Source organism: Lonchura striata, chromosome 1 (genome assembly GCF_050655825.1).
Source record: "Lonchura striata isolate lonStrDom1 chromosome 1, ASM5065582v1, whole genome shotgun sequence".
NCBI classification, from domain to species: domain Eukaryota; kingdom Metazoa; phylum Chordata; class Aves; order Passeriformes; family Estrildidae; genus Lonchura; species Lonchura striata.
In genome coordinates, this window is record NC_140703.1 from 109,260,131 (window position 1) to 109,287,251 (window position 27,121).

Here is a 27,121-nt window from a genome sequence, read left to right on the forward strand (position 1 = left end):
CCTTTATTCACATCTTTGACTGTTATGACATAGCCAACTTCAATTTTTGATGGAATCAAAATGTTCATTTTTAAGACAAGGAAATAACAGCCTTACTTTAAAATTTAAATTCAGTTCTATTTTTAAGATTTTCAATTAAGCTTTACACCCCTATATATTTTTTCCTGTGTACATAATATTTTTAGATGATAATTAAGTTCAGGAATAGTCATGTTCACTAATTAAAACCTCTTCATGTTAGGTGACATCGCTTATATTACAGATTTTTTTTGTCAAATGGAAAATGTTAGCAATTGCTTCATTACAGAATCCAACTTCTGCTGTTGGGGTCAAACAACCAAATACTGCTGAGTTCTGAGTTTTTATGGACAGAATGCAGCAGCTTTTGTTATGTTCTTGTATCACTTTCTGCCATTTCTCAAGTACACTAAAGCTAACATAAAATAAAAGAGTGTTTTTTTCTTGTTCTTATTTTGCCTCCACTCTGTACTTGAATTCATTGGGGTACTCTTTGATCAGTTGCTGTGCTTTTTACAATAGCAACATCTGGGATTCTTTGATCTTGCCAAATTGTTTGTATTCTTTATAGCACTCATTAAAGATGTAATTAAAAAAACAGAAGCAGACCTTAAAACCCTTTAAAAAAAGTTACCCTTGAACAAAAATAGAAAGAGTTGTGCATAACATCCTACCCTGATAAGGCTTTAAACAAGATTTGTCACCTTTTTTTTATGAAAAAAAAGTTATTTTATTAATTATGTCATAGCCATGTCCAAAAGGCCCACGCTTTCTTCCAGCTCAACATTTGGAGAATATGTTTGTTTAAACAGGATTGTTGTCATTCTCATGAGCGAGGATCCTCAATTCAGAATGACTGATCTCTATTTGGAAGTCCTGTTTCACCTGGAAAAGGCCAGCCCTAGAAACATGGCAGAAGCATCATGCTGGAAGCAGCAGAGCAGCAGTGCTGTAGTTTGAAGGTGCTGACTGGGTTCTGAGTGTGTCTTGAGCTGCAGCGTCAGCAGATTTGTCACTTGTTAGTGCTGTTCATTCTCTGAATTCCTAAGGCACAGAGCAGAGCTCTTCCCATATTGATGCCAGGGGCACAATCTGTACTCAAGGAGAACATATTGAATTGGAGACAATATCTCAAATTTTAGAGACAAGGCAGACTTACTTCAAAACATATTCCATGCAGAGGGTATGTGTTTATTCATGTACCTCACATGTTCTGGAAATTCAGTGAAGCAATTTCTGCCATCATGCTTTGACAATTCCCTGTCTACTCATTACACATGCATAACTACCATCCCACTTGTATTTTCATTTTCTCTGGTCTGTTACAGTTTTATTCCTCTTTTCAGCAATGATGGACTTTACAGCTAAGAGGGAAATCAGCAGCAGATACAAGATCATACAGAAGCTATGTAGAAGCCATTTTTATTTCTTAACTTAATAGCAGAAAAAAATTGTTTCTCAATTTCATTATTTTGATAGTAGTTTGAAATTCTTGTTTCTCTTAAACACTTGAATCTTAAAATAGAAAACAGTTTATAAGATTACATTATAGTCTACAATTTTAAGTTATAGTGCTATTGGAAATGAGAGAAATATTCAAAAATCTTTCTTTAAAATAAAAAAAAATGGTGATACTTAGCAGCAGCAAAATTTAGGTATTTTTTTTTTAAAGACAACTTTCAAAGCTTGCATGACTGCAAATTTCAATTATAATAAAACAAGTGGTATTTTATCTGATTTTAAATGTGTCTCCTGAAACAAAATTTGCTTCAAATTTAATACAGTATTAAGGCATGCCTGAGCAATTCCAGTAACATATTTGGGAAAGAAATATGAGAATTATAAAGAAAATCATGGTTACTGTGCATCACCAACATTTAGGTGGTGGTCTGTGACAGTAAAAGCTGTCTTAGCATCTAAAGTAGGCTGCAAAATAAAAAACAAATAATGTCTGCAGAGGGCAAAGGAAGCAATGTCTGAAAGCTGTGAAGAAGCTTGATGACATGAAGCAGAATATACTAGACTCTGCTGGTGATTATTCTACCTCGTTATTTCTAGAGGACCACTTCTAAGAGCATTCTTGTATTGCAGCAGGCTTTATGCAAACAGCAAAACAGAACAGCTTAAATCGCTTCTCATTTAAACAGATAGCAAAAGCAACAAATGTGGTAATCTTGCCAAGTTCACAAAGCAGGCTAGGGCAGTGAGCAGCTCCTCTCTTCTTTGCTTTACAGCTGCCTATTTCCCTCTAGGCAAAGCATACCATTTTTTAAGCAATTTTTTTGGAGTTGGGGCAGGATTTTTGTCCTTTTTTTCCTTCTTACTCATTTGTACACCTGTGCCATTACCAGCAATTTTGTTGGAAGAAACATTGTAATTTCCTGATCTTTTGAGTCATAGTATAAGTTGGCCTGTGAGAAGCAATCTCATCCCCACTGACTTTATTCTTCCTTGCTGTAAAATGGATGAAATAAAGAAACATCAGAACCGAAGACAACATCACAAAATATCCTAGGCAGTTTTCCATTAAGATGTTCTAGCACATCTCCAGCAAATATAAGCAGATCTGCCTTCAGCCATCAATTAATCTAAGCCAGAGGTTTCCCAGCCACAGGGTTTTGAACATTCATAGCACCCTTGAAGACAGCACAAATGCAGCCCTGGTGGAACTGGTACAAACATCACCCACCTCTGGGATTTCCATGTGTTGCCTTTTGCATGTGTGTCATGGAGTAATTATGTGTTTGGAACTGACTGTCCTTCTGCAATACCTGCTTTTTATTCTGTATGAAAAAAAAAAAAAACAAAACCCCTGTGTAGATGAATGCTAGAGCAGCAGAACCTGCATTTCCAGCTGAGGATCCAGGAACTTGCCTAAAGGCTCAAATACCTTGTTGTAAAGTAGCCTTTAGTGAGAGAGGTAGAGGTATTCCACATAATTTTCTGAGATCCCAGAGGAGAAGAGTTTAGACATGGATGGTCAAAGATAACAGGTTTGGCCTGGGTAAATGCAGGGCAGAAACCAGCAGTGAGTAGGACATGCACCCGTCCTTGCCCAAAGCCAACCCTCAAACCCTGCAGTCTCCCCTCTCCTATAGCACTAAGTGAGAAAAGCTAAAGCACTGTCATTTCTCCAGTTATGCTCCACACAGGGAATGAAAAGTTCTGAAAGCCATTTTCTGGTTAGCTTGGGGGGTATGGGCTTCATGATTGCAGGTGACCCATGTGAATGACATGAAAATTCCGTGATGGAGTTCTGGTTTGTTCCTTTTCACCAGATGTAATAAATATTTCATGTACGTACACAGACATAGACACACAGTTTCTCTCATTCATTCAAGTGAGTCCTTTTAAACACATATACACAAATTGGCATCACAGTCCTCATCATTTATGCTTGGTGATATAGGAAATATGAGCAAAGCAGCTAGAGTATCAAGTTGTTTTAATACAACTCTTTATAAAATATTATTTATATTGAAAAATAATTCAATTTTTTATTTTCCAACAACACAATTTTTCAGTTCTTGCCAGTTGTGATTTAATTTGGCAGGTTTTTTTATTTATTGGTTGTCTGGTTGGTTTGGAATTTATTGTATTTTGGAATCATCAAAATATTAAAGCTCAGTTCTAACAGCATAACTTTTTAGACTGAGCCATGCCAGCTGGAGAAAATTACAAACCACTTTCATGTTGCAGCATATTTTGGATGTGACAATGTCAAAAATGTCAGCACATTCTGCTGATTATAATAATAAGCAAGTGTAACAAAAGTTAATGTCTAGGCATGTCCATTGTCCAGAGCCTTGCATCCACTCATTAGAAGCCCTACAACATTTCTGAAACCTGTAATTCCTGAGCTGTTATGTGCTGAAAAAATACTTTTTTTTTTGTAAAGTAGCTAGACTGTCTTGCACTATACATGCTGTACTTGAAATTAAATCTACCTTTTCACAATTTTCCCTCATTCACCACTTCTTCTTCTCCTGCTGATAACATTTAGGTCTTTGTGCACCTCTGTTGATCCTTCCTAACCTTTTCCAAAATGCTGGAATGGCATCTCAGCAGCCTGCTGTTTTCTTGTTCTTTGAAATCAGAAAAAAAATGAAACCTACTCCAAGAGTGGCAAGAACAGAAAAGTCATTACTTGTGTACAAAATTAAATTAAATATTATTTTTCATTTCAGAAGTTTAATTTCATGCTGTTTGCTGCCATTTTTTTCCCCACTGATGAAAGACTACAGATGATCTTTTTTCACTAGTCAGCTACCTTTAATTTTAGATAGATGTTGATTGGTTAAAAGGGGAGTTAATGAAAAACTTCCTTAGGAATAAAACTCAAGCATGACATAATAGTTGATAGCACTAACTGAAAGTCGCATCACAGTCAGTGCAGCTCATGTGTTCAATCAGGCTGTGGCAGTCCATAGTAACTCAGTTTGTCTTTCACAAGACCCAAACCATATATGATGGCAAAGCACATTCATTATCAATCAAGGGTGAAGAAATAAAGGCTGAGGCACAGAAAGCCAGGTTTCTGAGTCATGTCAGCAAGACAATTTAATTAAGAATGGAGCATAAATTAAGACCAAGGCACCTAAAAGATGAAAATTCAGCTCAGGCTATGAGCAGCAGAGTGATGTTTCCTGATATACTTTAATACCCTATTCTCCCTTGGTGGCTGCTCTCATTATTGGAGTACAGATGGTGAAAACACATACTGTTCAAATTTACTATGCTCATTCACAAAGATGTTAGTTAAGAAAATAGTGTTACTCTAAACATTATAGCTCCATTTATGTTTTTTTTTTTCCCACTTTTCAACACTAAAATAAATAAACCTGCATATGCAGTTACCAAAATGTTCTGTGTGCTTTCTAGTGATGGAAAGTACATGATGGCTGGTTTGCAGATGCTGCAGTCCATTACAGAACAAGATAATTAAAATTACAAACTTTAAAAACACATGTCATTTCCTCAATGATTCTTAATGCCCTCTCTTGAGTCATTACAGTAATTGTGTAAATATGTTATTATGGAGTTATGAGATATGATCTTTACTCGATCATCTAAAATTACTCTTCACTAAGTCAAGTTTGCTGATACAAGGTTTGCTTACTGAAAATGCTCAGTCACTTGCTGATTTCGCAGATATTAACAGCTACAAGATATTTGTGGTCCAAGTTAAAAGTACAATATCTTTTTATTAATCATTTAGGAGATGGAAAAGTGCTATATTAAAAAATATTGCAGATACTGTTAAATTATAGACCTAAAAAGACAGCCTGAAGTAGTAAAACACAGCTATATCTTACTTTTATACATGAAACCAGAAAAGCACTTAGACACAAATTGAAATTACAGTCCATAATAATGATGACCAAAGGAGCTGAACCTGGGTTTTCAGTTTGCACTTAGCATACCATGGACAGATATTCTTATGTGCTTTTCTTCTCCAGAAATCACTATTTCTATTTAAATATAAACTAAAAAATAATTGAAGGCACATGAATTTGAAATCCTCATTATAATAATCTTTTGCTAAGTCTGTATTTTACTGGGTAGCAGACAAGTTTTCAAGCCACATTACCTTATGCTGAACTTTTTGCCTCATTCCCTCCCTGGTTTGTGGGGTTGTCTGCATGCATGCACATTCACATGTCCTCATCCCTTTCTTCTTCTACCTATGCCTCAGTTTCATCTCCTGTGAACTAATAAGCTATTAATTGGAAAGTGTTAACTTAATTTTTATTTCAATTATAGTCTTTCTATTTCTACATTAAATACTGGCAGGTGTTTGGCACCAACTCAACTTTTTCCTTTCCCTTCAGAATTTTCACCATTTGTCCTCCTAAAATGGAATAAGGTGATGAGACTTTTTTGTCAGAAATCACCTACTCTTCTTTTTTATTTCTTCTTATCATACAATGTCAGATTTACATATCTGCTATCTTATTTTTTGCAGTGTTTTACAATTTATGAATACTTCGTAGAGGTTTGCTGATTGAAATGATAAATGTTCAAAAGACAAAGGTAATAGGGCCTGATTTCTCATTCAACCCTGTCAGTCAACCCTTGCTATCAGTGTAAGAACACTGAAATCCAGTCCTGGGCACAAAGTTAATGGGCTGCAGAGACCTAATGTTTCACATCTCATTCTGAATGAGGAACACTTTATCTATTCCATTCTTTCTTTGTGCCTAAACACAAGGGTGGCTGGTCCATCTAGTCCACCTCTGTGCCCCAACAGAGCAGCTGGTCTAGGGGGCACAGACCAGAATAAACCTGTACCACACTTTTGTGCTGAACTCTTCCAGCTCAGAGACAAGCCAACTGTGTTTCTTTGTGCTGATGAGCCCCTCGCTTCTGAGAATTTTTTTCAAAGGTGCCTTTAGTGTTCAAATCTTTCTGACATGCAAAATATCCTGGAAAAGTTGTTCTACAGTTTACATATGCATAGCCTGGGAACTTTTGTCCTTAGTGGGCCTCCAATATACTTCAGGTTGATTTTCCAGTTTCAGCAGTATAAAACCAGTTTGCAATACACAGCAATGATATGGCTGCCTTTCTCCTAGTCAGCCATGTTTCATGAGTGTCTGTCATATCCCCTAAAAATAATAATTCTCCAAATTAAAATGGAATTCTGATTCACCTGGGCTACATGGCAAACCAGGTCAGTATTGGCAAATCAATCAATTTCAGCAGAAGTGCTGACTCACAGACATTACACATCATATTATGTCACCAGTATCAGCACCATATTTTTCATTGCTTCCCACATCCTCCTGTAATGGGCACTCTCTTCACTTGGAAAAGCAAGAAAAATGAGCTGCCAAATTATATTTGCAACTCTTACCACAGTTTATGGAAAACTCCACAGATTCACCTTCAGATCACCATGCTTTGTAGACAGACTTCAGCTTCATCACCCAAATAACCCTGAAGATTGGTGGTTTTGATAAATTGAAGTATTGCTCTGTATTATCTGTGACTTGTGTCCTTCCTTTCTCAGTCTCATGTGCAGCAGCTGAGAGAAAAGAGATCACTGAAGCCCTTTAATTACAGAGCCAGAACTGCACTGCTTTCATGCTCCCAAAATAGCAAAGCTTACATAAAAACATTAGCAGCATGAAAAGGCAGAATATTGGGAACAGCTAGCAAGACTAAGATTCTGTAAAGGTAAACAAAAACTACATTTAGACAACTTTTGATGCAGACTACTCTGTAGTTAACAAGAGAAACAATCCCTCTCTTCATGGCAATGTTTCCCCCAAATCAAGTCTTTTGGGAGCAAGCCATCTTTAAAACCATGGATTATTGTTCTTGCATTGTAATAGTGCTGCTCATTGTGTCAAAATAAAACATAGCTCCCATGGAAACCCAAAGCATCACAAGTCTTTGCTAAGTCACACCTCAGCAATGACAAACTTAACCCAAGCAACAACAGCAACTGCAAAGCCTTAAGCAAAAGTGTCTTCTTTTATTTTTTTGCTCAGGTCAAAGTAACTTAAACCCTCACATGGTTCACTGTAGTACAAGATTACATCAAACTAATGGAAATCAGGTAGTTTCTTAATGTAATGTCACTGAACAGAAGTTGAAATAAATAAAAGTTGGGAATATATTTTATAAAATGGATATGTGCTAGATGAATTTTCTTTCTAATCTGTGCTAAACTAACAAAATTTAACTTTGCCATATTTGCAGAGTACATCAAAATAGAGAACTTAGGAGTAGAGGCACTTTACCCCAGTAATTTACTTCTAAGCTTCTTCCTTGGCAAAGTGCTAGTAGGGACTACTCTGCTGTAGTCATTACTATTGTAAAAGAACAAGTGGAGCTCCTGGACACTGTGGTAATTAGAAATCCTATGGCACTTATTAAAAGTGTAAGAGCATTAACATCAGAGTTCTATTCAAATTCCAATTTTGGTGATTATCGTTAGCTCAGTTTTGACCTTTTCCTGTTTCAGCTGGCTGTCAAGCTTCCCATTTAACCTCCTAAAGACTAGCAGCTTCATTACTGCTGCCATCCTGTCAATGGTCAGGTGCTGCATGCAAAAACATGCAAAAAAAATGCTGCTTTTTTTTTTTTTTAATAGGAAGGTTGGGTCAGTATTTTCTGTTTCACTTTCTGGCAGCTTGCTTTGGGATTCCCATCTGAAAAGGTACTGATTTCATACTGAGAACCTGGCTGCTGCTCCCTGTCCCTGCAGCTCTGCTCCCTGTCCCTGCAGTGCTGCTCCTCTCCCTGCAGCGCTGCTCCCTGTCCCTGCAGCGCTGCTCCCTGTCCCTGCAGCGCTGCTCCCTGTCCCTGCAGCGCTGCTCCTGTCCCTGCAGCGCTGCTCCCTAAATCCTGCAGCTCTGCTCCCTGTCCCTGCAGCGCTGCTCCCTAAATCCTGCAGCTCTGCTCCCTGTCCCTGCAGCTCTGCTCCCTAAATCCTGCAGCACTGCTCCCTGTCCCTGCAGCTCTGCTCCCTAAATCCTGCAGCACTGCTCCCTAAATCCTGCAGCTCTGCTCCCTGCCCCTGCAGCACTGCTCCCTAAATCCTGCAGCACTGCTCCCTAAATCCTGCAGTTCTGCTCCCTGCCCCTGCAGCGCTGCTCCCTGTCCCTGCAGTGCTGCTCCCTGTCCCTGCAGCGCTGCTCCTGTCCCTGCAGCGCTGCTCCCTAAATCCTGCAGCTCTGCTCCCTGTCCCTGCAGCTCTGCTCCCTAAATCCTGCAGCACTGCTCCCTGTCCCTGCAGCTCTGCTCCCTGTCCCTGCAGCGCTGCTCCCTAAATCCTGCAGCACTGCTCCCTAAACCCTGCAGCTCTGCTCCCTGTCCCTGCAGCTCTGCTCCCTGTCCCTGCAGCGCTGCTCCTGTCCCTGCAGCGCTGCTCCTGTCCCTGCAGCGCTGCTCCCTGTCCCTGCAGCGCTGCTCCCTGTCCCTGCAGCGCTGCTCCCTGTCCCTGCAGCGCTGCTCCTGTCCCTGCAGCGCAGCAGTGCAGCTCCCCTGTCCCTATGTGCAGCTGCACAGGGGCAGGCAGAGCTCAGCAGCTCCTCAGTGCCCAGCACTGTGGCTCAGAGCTGCCATCTGATCTCAGACACATCCACGGTATCTGAGTCCAGCTGCACCCCTGTGTGCTGTCCCCATCAGCTCTCTGGCATCTCCCTGGCACTGCCACAGCACCGAATCCAGCACTGGGTGTGTTTAGTAGTATCAGTTACGTCTTACAGGCACAAAGAAAACATCCCAGACATCCCAGCAGATTAAACCCCTTCACCAGCTGAATGAAGACAAACCCCATCCTTTTCTGGCCATTGAGTGCAGCTGGCAGTGACTGTCACTCTCTGGTCAGAGGATGAGGAGTCTGGTCCTGGAATTGACTTGTACAAGTAACCATGAGCTGCTGAAGGTGGGAGCAGCAACTACAATTGAAAGGAGTCAGATAACAACAAAAATTTATACACAAAACCCATAATGCACAGTTTCAAAGATATCATTGTCAATATTAAAAATGCACCCAGCTGTATCTTCAGGTCTTGGATGTTGCAGACTTTTTTCATCATTCCAAGAAGAGTTTCTGTATTTTGTTGAAATGGAAGAACCTGAAGGCACTGTCCATCATAGAGAGAACTCTAATAGTACACAGTTCTGTGTACTGCTAGGGGAAAGCCTTCAAGTTCTGCATCTCTACTTCAAGTTGAGAAGGCCAAACTACATCTGACTATTGCAGATGCTGAGGAATAAAAACTTTGGTGCTGTATCTCAGTTTCTTCACAGAGAGGCATCTACTTCAGAGAATCAGTTAAAAATTGGGGCTTATACAGTGTGAAAACAATTCTGTTCCTCCCCCAAGGGAGCAAGGAGCTCATCTGTCTTTTTTTTCAAGAGGCTGTGTTTTTTTTTCAAGGAGCCTCCTTCATCTTCAGCATCTGCTCTGTTCCTGGCTGTGGAGAGATTTCCTGGGATTTATATGGAAGAGCGGAGCTCTGTATAGTTAAATCCAAACACATATGCTATTCCATCTACATTTCCCCACAAGCTGCATCTCTGCTTTTCATTCTCAGATTATTAAATATTATTCCAGACCAAACAAGAAAATATCAAAGGTGTGGAGGACACATAAGCTAATTAAAGAGCTAAAATTACCTTAGCTTGTTTCTATATGGGTTATCTTTGAGACCATCATCCAATATGATCCTCTTGTGAAGGTTCTACTGAAAGGAAAATTGTAGGTATCTTAATGTGTTTTGACATATACATTTTTTTTTCTGTAAGAAATGCTTTATCAAACATGAGTAATTAGGTTTCATGGACAAAAAATGTGGATGAACTGTAATAGTCTGTAATACAGAGGAGAAAAGTTCTTACATCTCATATACATCCTATACCTCAGGCAAACTGTGAGCACCCTCTGTTCAACTTACCTGGAAAGTACAATTCCACTTGTGAGCAGACCTCACACTAACAAGCAAGCTGGCCAAGGGCAGGGAACCATTCAAGTGTATTCTTGCGACAGAAATATGGTCCCATTTAAGGGGCAATAGGAACATGTGGCCTCCCTGAATGATGGCTGGGGAAGGTGCACACAGAACTTACCTGTCTGACCAGAGCCTGAGCCTGAATGATGCTTGCAAGGTACCAGCAGGACACATGGGAGGGCTGCTGGGCCAGGGCAGGAGCCAGCTTCACAGAACAGAATCATTCAGGTCGGAAAACACCCCTGTGTCCCTGTGTGCCACATCTACAGGTCTCTGAAATACCTCTAGGGATGGTCATTCCACCATTGCCCTGGGCAGATTTTTCCAAAGTTTGAGAATCCTTTCAGTGAATAAATTTCTCCAATCATCCAATCTAACCATCCCTCCCCTGGCAGAGCTTGAGGCTATGTCCTGTTTTCTTATCATTGTTACCTGGGAGAAGAAGCTGACCCCCCCCTTGCCACAGCCTCTTTACAAGTTGTTTGTTCATTTAGTTGGTAGGTTTTGTTTGGGGTTTTGTTTTGTTTTGTTTTGTTTTTTGTTTGTTTTTATGTGTAAAATAATGAAACAATTCAAAAATTTGTACTGCTAAAGAGGATAGCATTACAAAAATATCTTAAGGAGTTAAAAAAAATTAGGTTATGAATTAATATTGAAAGGCATTTCACAACACATTTTCTACTATATCTCAAATCAGCCTTTCTCTTGCCTAGTAGCCCTTATAAACCTGGATTTTCTTTTTTCTTGAGGGGGCACTCCCTGAAAAAAAAATCCAAGTAAACAGACTTGTTCATTCATCTGGGGGAGGTTTGGTGGGGTCTTACAATATTCAGTGTATATGATACATATTTCCACAGAGATGCCCATCCAAAGTAGAGAGCATTAAGGTCCCCTCTGAGCCTCTTTTCCCCCTCCCCAGCTCCCTCAGCTGCTCCCATCAGTGCTCCAGACTCTTCCCAGCTCTGCTGCCCTTCTCTGGACTCGTCCCTCAATGCCTTTCTTGTAGTGAGAGGCTGGAAATCAAAACCATGATTTGAGGTGTGGCCTCAGCAGCACCAGGGTGATGGTCACTGCCCTGGTCCTGCTGGCCACTGCTGCTGCTAAGGCCAGGGTGACCCTGCCTTGGCCACCTGGCTCCTGCCAGCTCATGTTCAGCTCTCAGATGGCCAACACCTGTCAAAGAGCCTGAGTTTCATTTAGATGACCCAGAGATACAAGACCTGTGTTGTTGGAGAGGATAGATAAATATAATTATTCATAAATAATACAGCCAGGATGAGAACAGTCCTCTCTGCTAGCCGGACAATGCCCTTGCCTATGGATGGGTCCTGGGGTCAAGAGGACTGTTCCATCTCACCCCCAAAAGATGTATGACTCACCCCACACCTGTATCCCTCCCCTAAAACATCAAGTGCCTGTAACCCCATTGGCCCGAGCCTTGTTCCAGCCCACATTGAAGCCCCCTGATAAGGGGTCTTCGAGGGGCCACACGGTCTCTTGGAACTTCCCCTCCTCTTGGAACTTCCCCTCTCCTAGAGCATCTTTTTGTCTCTTCCCTCCCCCATCCTGTCAAGCCTAGCCACGTGCTGCATCTGGCAGCTCCAAGCAGGACCTTTCTCCATCCCTAATAAACCTGATATCCCAAGAGCAAACTTCAGAGATCTCTCGTCTCCATTCACCTAAACTGTCCTGGATCAGGCAGCACATCCCTACACTGTGTTCCTCTCATCATTTGAAGACTACTTTAACCTGGATATTACAGGATAAAGGGGAAGGCAAACCGATCAATTTGGAAGTAGCACAGCTTGGAGCCTTCATGACATAAAAAAATAATATTTTTCAGCAAATGCAGCATGACTTCTAAACCTCAGTGAATGTCCTGTGTGACACAGTACAATTCCAGCCCAGTATGGAACAAAGAGTGCACCACCAAGGGAAAGAGGAAGGAATTTATCCTTTTAATGTCTGGATGTTATTTAGTTTTAAGCAGTTATGCTGTGCACAGCTCTGGCTGTACTTTGTATCCCACAGCACTGGGTGATGAATATCAGGGATATATGAGCTACATGCTATTCTTTAATTTCTTTAACTGAAGAATAATTAGACTAGCTTGTTTTGGGAACAGCAATTTAGCTGAATTATATATATTTATAGAATTAGCTATTATATTATTTAAACACAGACACCTGTAGATGCATTAGTGAGTGAAGATTAAGTATATAGAGGAATAATCTATTTTACAACACTGCACCTCTCTGCAGTATACTTTTGGATACTGCTTTGGTAATTAAAAACTTTATGAGCAGTTCATTGTAGGATAGTAAAAATGTGTTAAAATCCATTAGCACAGATTGAATATATTCATGAAATGCTTCTTTGGTACAATAATGAAATTCAATTTATTTTTCCCCTCCTTTTAGTAAGAAATTATTCCATTGGAAAGACAGAATAGATAGAGCAAAATGTGAATAAAATGCAGTATAAATAAAAACAGTTATTTTAGACCAAGTCATGCAAGCTTTTTATTTATGCAGCAACGTTTATCTAATAAAAAAAAATCTGTGCCATTCTTAACTCTTAGGGAAAAATCCCAGCAACACAGCAGATGAGAGCATGATAAACTTGCACTCCCACAGAAGTTACTGGGAAGCAGCTATTGTGAATCCTACTACTACTAAAAAGCTGTCATATTAGGAAATAAGGAATCCACACAATAGAATTCAATGGCTTCTTTTTATGTTGTTCATTTTTTTCATTGCTGATTTCATGTGCATTTTATAAGTTTGCTTCTTTTTCTCTTGCCCATGAACAGGTCAGAACAGACAGACAAAAAAGTCCTCCTGGGGGAGTGATTGTAATAGTAAAATATGGTGGCTCCCAGCAGCAACACAGAAATACACTTAGAAAGCGAGTGTGCACTGTAATGCAGACATTGTTATTTGCACTCTGGAAAATTTTGTCAGATTTTAATAAGTAGCCACAGTCCTTTTAGAATCAGTGTCAATTGCTGCATACATCAGAACAAAATTATAGACAAAAATTAAGCCATGAAAGCCAATTGCAAAATCCTAAATGTCAACTGCCTTGATCACATGTGTAGAATTTATGCTGAAATATTCCTTTGTAAATCTTTCCCAGTAACCTGTAATGTCATATTTGTTTTTCATTTAATGTTACATACCCATGAATATGAAAATTAGAAGCTCAAAGGTCAACTAATATATTATGGCAATTTGGTATGAGATATTTGACACCAAATGAGCACATACCAACACTACTATAAATATGATGTTATTATTAAGGTCAAGTATAATTGATATGAAATCCAGGTGTAAAAAGAAATAGTTGGCTTCCCCTCTACTGAGGGTGTAGCTAGCTTTTCCTTTTAAAATAACTCTAATAAATGATGTAATTTTATTTTTCTTCCTATACTCCTCTCTGTCTGCAAATCAGTTTAGAGGGATTCCACAGCTTTACAATGATTTGTATAGTACTACATTAATGTGTAGCCTTTCTTCCCAGTGTTTCTGAAGGGTTTCTTCTCTCCCAGCCATGATATCTTTCCTAGCAGATCTTTTCTGTCTGCATTAATTTTGTGCTGTCTGGAGGAGCTGCTGGATCAGTGCCTCTGCAGAAAATACACAAAGTTACAGCTGTAAAGTGTGGCTAAACCTGTGTGGGGATTTGCTACGTCAGGTCTAGTTGTCCTACATCTTTCTTTCAGTGATGCCAAATATATAATTTATTGTCTGGCAACATGCAGCATTCACAGCTCTTACTTACTCATGGGTTGTACCTGATTCCTGGGGAAGGAACCCATATGCTTAATATAGAGGAAAAAACTTTAAAACAGGGTTGGAAGTGTAGGATAAAATGTTATTATTGTATCTAGAAGTGACCCCTCTTGTGGATACGTTTAATTTTTTGGGCCAGTACCAGCTGTTGGAAGGTGAGAGGCACCTCCAGTTTTGGGAGCTCAGCTGGGGCTGTCCTGAGAAGGGATGAGCCCAGAGGGGTTCAGGCCACAAGCCCCACAGCACTGCCATGTGAGAAACCTCCTCATTGCTTCAGGTGACAGAAAGTGTCCCCCATTCCCTTATCCTGCCCCTTGCACTGGCCAGGAGCAAGCAGGTCCTCGTTTGGACATTAACAGACGTGTACTAACACCAACAGACCAGGTCTTTGTCCACACTCTAGAGAAGAGAGTTTGCCATCTTCTTGGAACAAAAGACAGACTGAAGCAACCTAAAATTCCAGCACATTATAGGAGTCTCTGAAAGCGTGCAGACATTAAAGAGAAATAAGATTTAAAGCCAGGTGCTCACTGCTGTTTGGTAGATATCTGCAGATTAACATGGGTAAGAATTGTTAACAAGATGAACACTTTGGAGAAATTCCCACAAGTGATACAGCTGCATTAATAATCATAAGGAAACAGTTGTGCACAGGAACATAGAATTAATTTTCATTTTAGGCTCCAGAACAGAGTGTAGCTATGTACTACATAGCTATTTCTGTACATTGCTGTTCTGTTTCTGGTTAACAGCTTGGAGAATAACCCAGGAGACAGAACATACAGTTTTTCTCATTTCATCACAACTCAGAAAACTTCCTTGTGTCAGTTTGTACAATGTATCCTCCACATAATAAAATGCCATATATTAAGAAAACACTAATTTAAATTGTAGTTGGAAGAAAAAAAAAGCTCAATTCTTCCCTGTATTACATCTTCATCAAAGTCAAGCAATTGCATAGAAAAAAACAGGGTTGAACATCACGTGAACTGCTTACAGCCAGATCTTCTGCGTCCAAGGCAAATATTTAATTAAATTAAAATTAATGTTTCTAAAAGAAAGAAACAGTAGATGTTATATTTCCTAGTCTAATATATATTAAGCCAAAAGCAAGATGACCCTGGGATTTGTTTCAAGACACTCACAAAACTTTATTTGTTGCCCAAAACAGAAGAAATATGTAAATCACTTTTTACTTTTGATAAAATCATACCTACTGCCAATTTAAAAGGCAGAATTAGCCCACTGAATTCTGAATTCTCAGCAGGAATGCTGAGATAGAACAGATAAAATTAAATTTGCTGTAAGAGAGCTGTCAAAAGTGAACAGTACTGTGCAGCACTGCGACTTTGCTTTTCATTATTAAAAATATGCATTATAGATCTCCCTTTTTTGGATAGCAGAGTAGCAGACTATCCATGAAACAATATATTTATTAATGAGAATTTGCTGAATACGTAGGCCAAAAAAATTCATTAGTTCTTTAAATTCATTGTGTTAATTCTTTGTCGTTAGCATTTTTTGGTGGCCCGAAAGCTTTTTTCTTTCTTAATTTTTCTTTCTTTTTTGTTCTTTTTTTTTGGTGGATGATATATTTGTCAAATAGATAACTCATGCAGTCCTAGTAAGAGCCTCTGGTGGCTAAATATCAGACTAAAATTGAATTTAGAAAGATTATGTCTTGGTTTTTAGCCTACTGACAGGGAACACTGGGGATGTGTGGAATAAATTTAAAGGTTTTGAAAGGTAACCAAGGAGAAAAGTAAATCTATTTTTTTATAATTTTAAATTTGCTGTTATAAACTTCTTAGGAATTCAAACATTTTGTTTATTTTCTAAGGAAAGAAAACCTATGGCCAAACATATTGCAACCTAATAGATAATCAACAAAATTTTAATATGTTACTTAATTCACAGAAATATTGAGAATATTGTTATGTATTTAATTAATTTTGCTAGTTTAATTTTGCCTTACTAATAGCTACATCATATTTTAATTTATTTCAGCATTTATTAGAAATTACTTTTTTCCTGCCTATTGTGCTTACATTTTCAAGATATTCTAATTTCTTCAAATGAAAATTGCTTCTTTTATAAGACCTTTCTCTTTGCATTGTGTTTGACCCTGATGCTTACCACAATTTCCCAGCATACATTGATAATTTTTATTTGCTCCTTTACAAGAGCAGTCAGCCATGTGAATAATGGCAATGAAAAGTTCTGTAGTAACTGTCATTAAGCATTCCAAAAGGTTTTCATTAAAAATATGTTTATTGTATTGCTTGAACTAAAGAAAATCATACAAGGATCAGTAAAATGCTAAATATAGTTAATTTACCAATGGAAAAGTATGATCTGGAAGAGTGAATTTTGCTGTGGCAACCCAACTTTACCCCACACTTTCTTCCAAGGTTTCAACAATAATTAATTAAAAATGCCAAAAGAAATTAACATGGTTAAGAATGGATGGAAATTTTACAAATTGCCAGTCACTGGATTTCTCCACTTAGGCATTTTTCCTGATAGAACCATTGTAAACTGGCTCAGAAAGTGTTAATTTTAGTAACATTTTTCTGCGGAAGAAAAACTATCCCTTCTTTTGAAAACATCCATAAGTTATAAGAATACAACTTTTTATATCTAATGAAAACATGTAATGCCACACATGCAAACCACTGCTCAGTGTGTTTTCTTATCATATAATCTACAAAGTTGTACCCTAACCAAGGAGAAAAGGAAAAAGACAGGATGAATAGTAGAGAAGGCGTGGAGCATTGTAGGAATACATCCTGGCTCTGTGACACATCTTTTTACAGACAGAACTCAATTAAAAACTTCAAGAAATCTCTTACTGGTCTTCATTATAAAACTGCATGGGACTATGTCTGCAACTAAAATTTTAGATATGGAAATAAAGTGTTGAACAGTGCTAATAAAGCTGTGCAGCAGCTGAGACCAGAAGCCTCTGATTATGCAAGGGAAAACTCCCATAACTCCCATGTTCCTGTACATGGCTTAATCTCCTGTACAAGGCTTGAAAAGTCATGAAGCTTTAGATGCTACAAACAGGTTTTTCTTTTTCTTAAATTAAAAAAAAAGTATTCAACCTTTATATCTATTAACTAATAAAACTTAAATGCTGGTTGTGAAGACCTACATCTTTGGGCAGACAAAAGTTTAATTCCTGCTGTTTTATTTGGGAAAGGACTTCACTGTCTTCCCATCCAGCCAAGCTGAGGCTCAGTCAAACATCAAAATGAAAAACATTTACAAAGCTCATATTTACCATATCTTCAAAAAATCTGATACTGCCATGTCTCACTGAATTGGATGTTCAAGAGTGTTAGACACCTTAGCACAGTAATATTTTTGAAGCAGTTTCTTAGCCCAGTGACCTTTCCCAGCATACCACACCAGAAACTTGGTGAGATACATGGGCGAGTTCCTTTTTTCTCCCTCCTGCTTCTTTTTGTGTCTCTAAAGCAAATCTTCCAGGTTATTGTGCATATTTAAGTGTATGAAGTATCATGATCCCATATGAAATGGGAACAAGTATGGTCTGTAGTTATTACACTGCCAAATCAGTTCTGCCATGCACAGCATAAGGGACAAGTGTAAGCTCCATGTTCTGTAGTAAAAAATGCTGGAGCAGACTAAACTTACCAAAATAAAAATAACATTTAGGCATGTAGAACCAGCTGTTGTTTTAGGAATTATCAAAACAGCGCAGTGGCAAAAATGGTCTCTTAATGTCCAACTCCAATCTCAGGAGACACTTTTAAAATACATCTTTAGCACCTCTCCCCTCAGGAGCCACAGCTATTCTGCTGTGTTGCTCCCAAAGTCACAGCACTGCTTTCTACTGACACAATTAATGTGCCACAGCAAAGGTAAGAAATGTTTCCTAGAAGCTGAAAGGATGCATTGTGCAAAAAGTGACAGAGATTTCATTCTTAAATGCTGTTATCAAATGCATCATTGTGTCAGGACAAATAAAAGTATATATATATATATATATATATATATATATATATATATATATATATATACTTGTATATATAACTATATACAAGTATATAGTTGTTCCTACACGATGGGCCAAACTGGTTGCCAAAAGTGGGTTTTCCTTTTCTTTACAGAACAAACTTCTTTAACGCCAGGCTGGCTTTCTTATAGCAGCCATTTTCCCTAAATGAAGCTCTGAACCTGGTGTGGTTAAAATGTGCCTGCTGCCAGCACAGGAAAAGGACAAGTCACTGGGGTACACTTCAGCTGAGTTGCCTCTCATCTGTCCATGTTCAGTGGTGTGTCTCCTGGTGCTCCTTATGTTCACAACTTCTTGCTTAAAAAGGTATGAAAGAACTTTTGGGGTTTTTTTCATACTTTTGCTGATTTTCTGTGTCTTAGATATCTGATTTTGTTTGTTTCATTGCAGCCCTTCAGCCCCTGTACATCCAGAAGATTTGTCCTGGCATCTTCTGTCCCTGTATTTTGTTCCAGACCACTGTACTTCCAGAGCCCTGTGATTCCTCAGTCTTTTCAGCTGTGGGAGTCTGTATCTCCTTCTTTTTGGTGCTAAGTTGTGTCACCTGTCCTCATAATTTCTTGATGCCAGGACACAAATAGCATAGTAGTAGTAGCAAGTAATTTTTCTTCATTAAAAGGTACAGATAAATGGGGGGGGGGGGGGGGGAGGTGAGGGGGAGGGAAGACAGAAAATGGAAAAATAATTGTTGAAAATTCAGGCTTGGAACTGAGATGAAATGAATAATTAAGATGAATATTTGAAAATCTCCTTAAACTGTTCATAACTGTGTCAAATTGTTCATGACCAATTTGGAAAAAAGCTTATGATCTCACTGACCTTATGCTATTGGTGAAATTTGTTGAAGTATGATTTGGATCCCTGAAAATACTCTACAAACATCCCTGAACTATCAGGAAAGAAAACTGTCCCACAATGTTTAAAATTTTTAGCCTTTCCATAGCAAACCTTGAGTAAATAGAAATAAATAAAAACAACAAAATCAAATCTCATCATTGCAGGAAATAAATTTTACTACGTGTCTTCTGTACAATGCGGTGAAACTTTATCCTTTCATCTTGCAGAAATTAGTTGCTAGAACACAATCTTTGATGAGAGCAGAGGATCATTTGGGAAATAAAAAACCCTCTGCCTCTCATAAATTTTGCAAATTGCTTTCAAAAAGAAAAAATTCAAATTATTAAAACACAGACTTTGAAAACTAATGAAATACAAGTCACATTTGCAGGTTCCTTTTAAAGCAAACATTGATTTTCTCATTGTAAGCAGTAAATCATGCAAAACTGCCTACATATCACTGTAAGTTACCTAAGATCCAAATCCTTTAAATTTTTCTGTACTATGACATAGTAGACTCAAGATAATGCTAGCCAACCCTATGCCACCCTAATAATAGAAACTGAACACTGGACTAGGATATTCTTGCAGTGTAAAATATTATTGAAATAAGGAACATTCCTATTCAGGATGAATTATTCCTTCCTCCAAGCACCCAGTTAAGCAGCTGTGTGCAAACCTTGAATCAATTTTTACAACAAAGGTGAGGACACAGAAAAAGGAATTTGAAGTAAGTAGTCAATAAGAGGTAAGAAGCAACCTTGAAGTGACATGAAAAGCCAAAACGATGTTAGAACTTCAAAACAAAACCAGATGTCCTCTTCAATGTGTAAGTGAAAAGGATATTTGATCCTTTGTGCATCCTTGAAGTGCCATGGCTGAAAGTGGTGCTTTGCACTGTAATGCTTCGTTAGTTCAAAGTGCTGTGTAAACATTAGGTAATGAAATCTCTTGGTATCTCTGCATTATCTACATGTTCTCTTGTCCAAGGACACACTCTCAGACATGTATAGCACTGGAACCCTTATCTTCTAGCCCCTGACCATTTCTTTCCCCTTGCAGTGGTTTTTAGCCTACCTCAAGTAAATATCAAGAATGCCTGAGCTGTCAATAAACCACAGGTGGCAAAAATAAGTGTTTTTATTGAAAGCATTATACAATAATTAAAACTATTTTTACAATAATAGGATAGGGTTTGATCCATCAAAAAAAAGTGCATTATTTTCTTTCTTCAGACCAACGCATACAAAATTGGAAATGCAGGGTGATAAATCATATGCGTTGTTTTTTGTGATGTTATTGATGTGCAAATATTCTGCACAACTACAGAGTAATGTGCTTCACTCCAGTTCATGCAGAGAAAACTTCATGCAGGTAAAGTCTAAATATATCAGCAAAGTTGATTTGATCACACAGAGTATGAACTCAGGTGTGAAACTGGATAGGCAAATGCTGAAAATCAAAGTTTCAAACTCTGCAAGGAAGCAGCTCAGAATACAGCCCAGTTATGCAAAGTTTCAATGTATAGTTCAGTGAACTTGGTTTTTCTAGCAAACTTAAAGCCAGGCAAGTGGGCCTGAATGATAAGTTTGCTTTGCAGAACTTGGGTAACTCAGTGTGCTAATGCATGGCTAATCCTGAGAAAGACTACAAAAATTATTCCTCTCTTTCTTAATCCCTATTATATGAATATTTCCGATGTTCAAATATTACTATATTGAGAAGAACTGCTGTGTTTGCTGTATTTGTCATATAATGATATCTTTTGACTTAGGTGCATGTGGCCCCAGGCTTTATGAGGCAAATATATAGGTATTTGTGGGTTGTGAGAGTGTAGGTTAGCTCTTTGTGTTAAAGCATTGCAGCATCAGCTTTTTCCCATCTCATCTCTGCTTCCTTCATGGAGAAGGTTTTCTGTCATGATAATCCTCATGATTACCTGTGGTGAATCTTCAGGTAGTCACCATTCTTGTGGCTGCTTGCTGGGGGCAAAAGGCCACTTACCCACTCTAGAGAAACCCTCACATTGCCTTGTACCCTCACAGTGTCACTCCAAGGCAGAAAGAGAGTAAATCCCAGCTCTGGGTATGAGGCTGTGTGTGCAAGTACACAGAAGAGACATATATATTGATATACATATATATATATACAGACATATACACACTTACTTGAAAACCATAACTCAATGTTAACAGATAGTCTGCAATTGAGTGAAGTACTCTGCAGCATGCTGGATTCACAAATCTGCCTTGTAAAAACTAGGAGAGACTCTTGTGGGATTTTCTGAGAGAAACATCATTAAAGGCTAATAGGAAGTTAGACCTTAAGACCTTGAAGAGAAAAGAAATTGGAATTTCAGCACTAAGAATAGTCAAGAGAGAAGAAAATAGATTAAAAAATGGAAGAAATATAAAACATTCAGCCTTTTCTCAGCACTCATCTAAGCTACTGCATGCAAAGCACATGAAATGTAGGTCAGAATTCCTCAACACGTAGAATTGCTATTTTCTTCTTAGTACTTTTTTGTTACTTTATTTTAATTCCCTTGCATTTAATCTGAATTTTTTTTCATCTGAAAATTTTATGTTATTTTATTCAACTATATCTGAATTTTATTCAACTAAATAGGACTCTTAGGAGATATCATTGCATATTGTGGTGAGTTGACTAAAACTTCTCTCTCCTTCCTTTCTGCAGCTGGACAGGGGAGAGAAAATAAAGCTGAAGGGTTTTGAGACAAGGACAAGGAACGATCACTCTCCAGTTACCATCACAGGCAAAACAGGTTAGACTCAGGGAATTTAATTTAATTTATTACCAATCAAATCATAGCGGGCTTATAAGAATAAAATAAAACCTTAAAAACATCTTCTCCACGCTATTCTCTTCTCCCTGGACTCAACTTCACTCCTGAATTCTCTATCTTCCCCCTCAGCAGTGCAAGCAAAGGGGAAATGGGTGCTGCAGTCATTAATCACACATGGTCTCTGCTGCTCCTTACTCCTCAGAGGGAGGACTCCTCATACCCTTCCTCTGCTCCAGCATGGGGCTGTCCCACAGGAGAGAGTCCCCACCAACCTCTCCAACATCATGCCTTCCCTTGGGCTGCAGCTCCTCATAAACTCTTCCAGCATGGCTCCCTCCCATAGGGGCTGTTCTTCAAGAATAAATCCCTCCAGAGTGGGTCCCCTGCAGGTCCCAAGTCCTGCGAGCAAGCTTGTTCCAGCCTGGACTTCCCGTGGGCTCACAGCATCCTCCAGGCTCTGGGGGATCCCTGCTGCCCCATGGCTGCAGGGCACGGCTGCTCGCCATGGTCTGCACCAAGGGCTGCAGGGCAATCTCAGCTCCTGCTCCTCCTTCTGCACTGGCCTGGGGCTCTTCAGGGCTCTTGCTCTCACATATTTTCCTCTCTCCTGCCGCAGCTGAGCAGGGCTTTTTTCACCCTTTTGAAATACATACCCCAGAGTTGCTCCCACCATCGCTGATGGGCTTGGCCAGCATCAGCTCTGGCTTGGAGCTGGCTGGCACTGGCTTTGTTGGACACAGGGAAAACTTCTGGCAACTTCTTAGAGAATCCACTTCAGCAGCACTCCTGCTATGAAAACTCTATAGTGCAAACCCGACACACATACAGATTAAAGTTATCAGTGACATTAACTATGAAAATAGCCATTTTCTAAAGAAATAGATTAATAAATATATAATGTTTATAGTATATCCTGAGATATAATTATCATTCTATAAATATAATTATTCCTTACATATTTAAATACATAACATATTTATAATAAAATATAATTATACACATATAGAAAAAATATTAATAAATCTTGAAAAGCCATAACAGAGAGAAGGAAATTTTTGGGAGGAGGAAAACAAGCATGAAACAGTGAAAGAAAACATTAATTAAACTTTTTAATGCAGTAAAATGAGGACCAAATGTAAAGTTGAAGCAAATCTGCATCTCCCCTTTCAGAAGAGTTTTACTTCCTGATAACAATTGAGGGCCTGCATCATGAACTGTATGTTAGACCACCAAAAACTTTCAGAGCTTTTCCCCTTACTGAATATTCAAACTATGCTTAAAATGAAAATTTGTTTTGGCAAGTTTACATATTAATAGGACTTCTGTTAGCCTCCTGTGGGTGGCCTTTTAGGTTTTTTGCAAAGCTGGCCATATTTACCATGTCCTTTGGACCATGCATCCCTCTGAACTGCTGCACACATGCATCTCCCTGATGCTTCTGCAGAATGCAAATTACTTCTGCTAGTTACCATGGGGACATGAGCAAGGACCATGAGATGCATAGCAACAATGCTCCTATTTTTGCCATTTTTGCTTCATGATAAGGAAAGAGGAACTACAACGTATCCTAGAGTTTTTCCTTTTTGTTTATCTTTTTTTTTCCCCTTCACATGCACACATGCACAAAACACTTGCTCCATTTCAGCTGACACATCAGAGATACAGGTTGAACCTTTAAAGGTAAGAATGAAGTTAGATTAGTTGATTTTCAGCTCCCTAAAGGAATAACAGGAAATTATTACAAGAATTATTATATTTTCAAAGTACAAACTTCAACAATCTTGAAGCAGTAAAACATATCTAAATTATGATGTGTTTCTACAAAAGAAACACCCTAAAATTTGGATGAATCAAATATTCATACACACCTGCATATCTTGAGGGAGAAATCTAGTCTTTAAAAGAACAAGTCTATGATAGAGTTGTATAAATTGGATGAACACCAATGAATGGATCATGGGTTGTGGTTTTGATTTGGGGCTCTTTTTAGAAAAGATACAACACTTTGGTAATTGGGAAAAAAAAAAAAAAAAGAAGAAAAAAGGTAGCTGTTAGCTTAATATTTTAAGAGAGAATTTTCCAGCTGTGCTCCCCAGAGTCTGTTTCTCACTCTTGTCCTCTTCCTTTTATTAAACTTACTCTTGTCCCTGTGAGGTCCTTTCTATATCAGTAGAAATGCATTTAAGCATTGTTAAAATGACAGTTTTCTGGGTGGATAAGTAATTGAGTAACAAGACAGAAATCAATGTTCCTTAGTCATACGCTATTTCTTCATTCTAATTAGTATGAAAATTTTGATTTTGTTAGATATCATTTTAATAGGTAGATCTAATTATGTTCTCAAAGGATAAAAATGATGAAGACTTAAGCTTTGCTGGTATGACAATTCAAGCTGTCAGGCTGCCATAGCTCAGCTCGTGGTTCCTCCTCCGCTGAATCCTTAGATGAACAAGTGCTCTGTCACTGCTCTATTTTGGTGCCACTATTCAGCTGGTAACATTTACAAAAACATTTCATTCTCCAAGGACTATATTGTTCTAGAAGTGTTGCAGACAAAAAAGCAATAAATTACTAATTAGGTCAACAGGAAGACATGGCACCTTTTAAGAGCCTACACGATGACATGGATGTAGAGATATCCTGACTTGTGATTTCTAGGGCAACAGGAGGTGATTTAGCTAATAAGACTCTCACTGTGCTTGGAGTATTGAACAGAAGATATAGCAGGCACCTGAGGCACAGAATCACAATTTCCTGTGAAGGAGTGCTTTGGTTCTGGATATTATCCCCTTGGGCACCATCCTCTCTCATGTATGATGGGGCAGGGCTCCTGTCCCATCAGAAAAGTACCTCAAGGCAAGAGAACCAGGCTTGCAAAGATGTGGTGTGTATAAGGGGCTAAATCATGTAGATAAATCATGTCAGAGTGAATCTGAATGTTTTCTTATAGTGTGTGATTAACACCCAGCATCAGGAAGACACTACAGCAATCCAGCTGCAGAAGCTGTTTCTGGATATTTATTAGGGCCCATCTACAGCTATGGGCATTGAGTAGACCCAGAAGTAATCACAGTTTTGTAGCAGCCTAATTTGTAGTGCCAAATTTTAGGATTAAATCAATCTCCCATGACAATCTTGCACCACTCATCCCTGTCCCTCCCTTCCCACCTTCAGGAGATCCCTTGCCAACCAGGAGCTGATGGAAATTTCCAAGGCCACCCCAAGAAGACATCAGTTGTGCAGCTCCCAGGAAACCAGCAGCTTTCAGCACCTCAATTATACTTTTCCAATTAAAATGCTTTCCTTCCCCGTGCTCTTGGTCTTTATCTTTATGTCCTTCTTAGTGGGAGATTAAATTCTGGAAATGGAATCCAGATGAAAATCTACAATTATCAAGGGGGGTAGGGTCAAACAGCAAATGAAACAATGGAAATTAATCTGACACTCTTGGACAATGCAGTTTGATTGCAATTATATGAATGCCAGTAAACTCTGCACACATGGCAGATTTTCCACCTATTTATTTAAATAAGAGCTACATTTATGATATCCCATAGAGGATCATAAATATTCAAGGACCTAAATTTTTATTAGTACACTAGCAAGTAAATTTTCAAAGCGATGCATAGGAATTTAACTGCATGAGTCCCATTAATGTCACTACATTGAAAATTTACTTCCCATGAACTTCTAGAGGATGGGGAAAATATGAAAAAAGACTCATAATTTAAAGGAATAGACAGGAAAAATCTTGTCATCACTTTGGCACTCTGGTACTTTAATTGGTAAAGAATAATTTAAATAATATCTTCAAAAGTAAGCTCCATTTTAGGCACAGACACAGATGGTGACATTCCATCAAGAGTTTCTGCTACACATTATTAGACAATGTACTAAGAGGCCTTTTACTTTGCTGTAAATATTAAGAGCAGACCAATTCTTCGTGACTTCTGGGAGAAGTTTAATGGGAATTCTTGGTTATGAAATTAGCAAAGAGATTCTGTATTTGGGATCTGAAAGTTAAAACTCTGGAGTGGGATTTTTTTTTAAATCTTTTGACAGCTCTGTGCCCCTTGGGCAAGTTATTAAGTTACATTAATGTAACTAGAAAATTCTGTCTTTCTCACACAAAAAAAATAATTATTATTTTATGGGTGGCAGAATTTTAATTCAGTAAAGAGTAACATTTTTTGTCATGCATAGAATTACCAATTCTCTTCCTCTGATACATATTTAAAACAAACTTTATATTTATGCTGCATTTTTCTATTTTGTCTACAACAGAACATATGAGTGCAATCAGAGTACGGCTAAATAGGTATAGTTTTCCTCAAAGAATACATCAGAGATTGTGGAAATTCATGCATCACAGTTAATTTTGTATTTCAGTTGGGAGGAACAAGGAAAACCATGGGAGAAGCCCTTACTTTGAGGTTACAAATTTTCAGACCCAAGAGGTTAAGAGGAGAATGTGCTCACCAATCTACATTTTGTGTGGGCATCACTAGAGGTGAATGGACATTCTAGGGCTGATTTCAGTGCATGGACATGTGTGAAACTTCAAATTCACAGCTGCTGGTTGGGTTGAGCATGGGTCCTTGTTGACAGAGAGTAAATGAAGAGGATGCAGATGCCTCCAAGAGGTGTTTCTTTGTACCAGCCTCTGTTGCAGAGAATGAGTGGATTTCACAGCTTGCTTTGCCTGACAATGAGGATGATGAGCTGTGATGATCGAGCTACCATAAGGAAAGATGCTGAGAGAAACTGATAATTCAAAAGCTTCAAGTCAACAGTCCTGAAGGATAGACATCACAGAATTCTAAATCTTGACAGGGCAGAGCAGCTAACAAAGTGCACAGGCTTTAATTAAAAATGCCTACTATATCAGTAGCTTAGCGGGTGGCAAATTTTATATCTCTAATTAAAAAGGCTTCATAAGTGATCCAGAAAGTTACAGATGAATAAACATTACATCTATATCAGAAAAGTAAAACAGTAAACACCTGAAAGACCAGGATGTGATAAAGCCTATCCTGCTGAGTTTTCTGAAGAGTCTCTCTGATATGCTAAAATTCAGTGAGTGTCTCCAAAGCAATAGACAGCAGGCAGTTTATTCAGTCAGACCTCTGACAAGGTCCTGAACAGGAAATTAGTA

The 27,121-nt window shown here is 38.5% G+C and overlaps 1 long non-coding RNA gene across 2 annotated transcripts in view; it reads left to right on the top strand.

The window, feature by feature from the left end:
- The window catches only part of LOC110483256 (uncharacterized), a 78,298-nt gene that overhangs the window by 34,652 nt on the left and 16,525 nt on the right, over nt 1–27,121 (top strand). The window contains exons 2-5 of one of the 2 annotated variants that reach the window (XR_014949987.1): nt 18,418–18,629; nt 18,714–18,942; nt 21,858–21,945; nt 25,141–25,275. This is a non-coding gene — a long non-coding RNA (uncharacterized LOC110483256). Of the gene's footprint in view, nt 1–18,417; nt 18,630–18,713; nt 18,943–21,857; nt 21,946–25,140; nt 25,276–27,121 lie in introns of those variants that run through there. The other variant, XR_014949988.1, reaches the window with a different exon arrangement.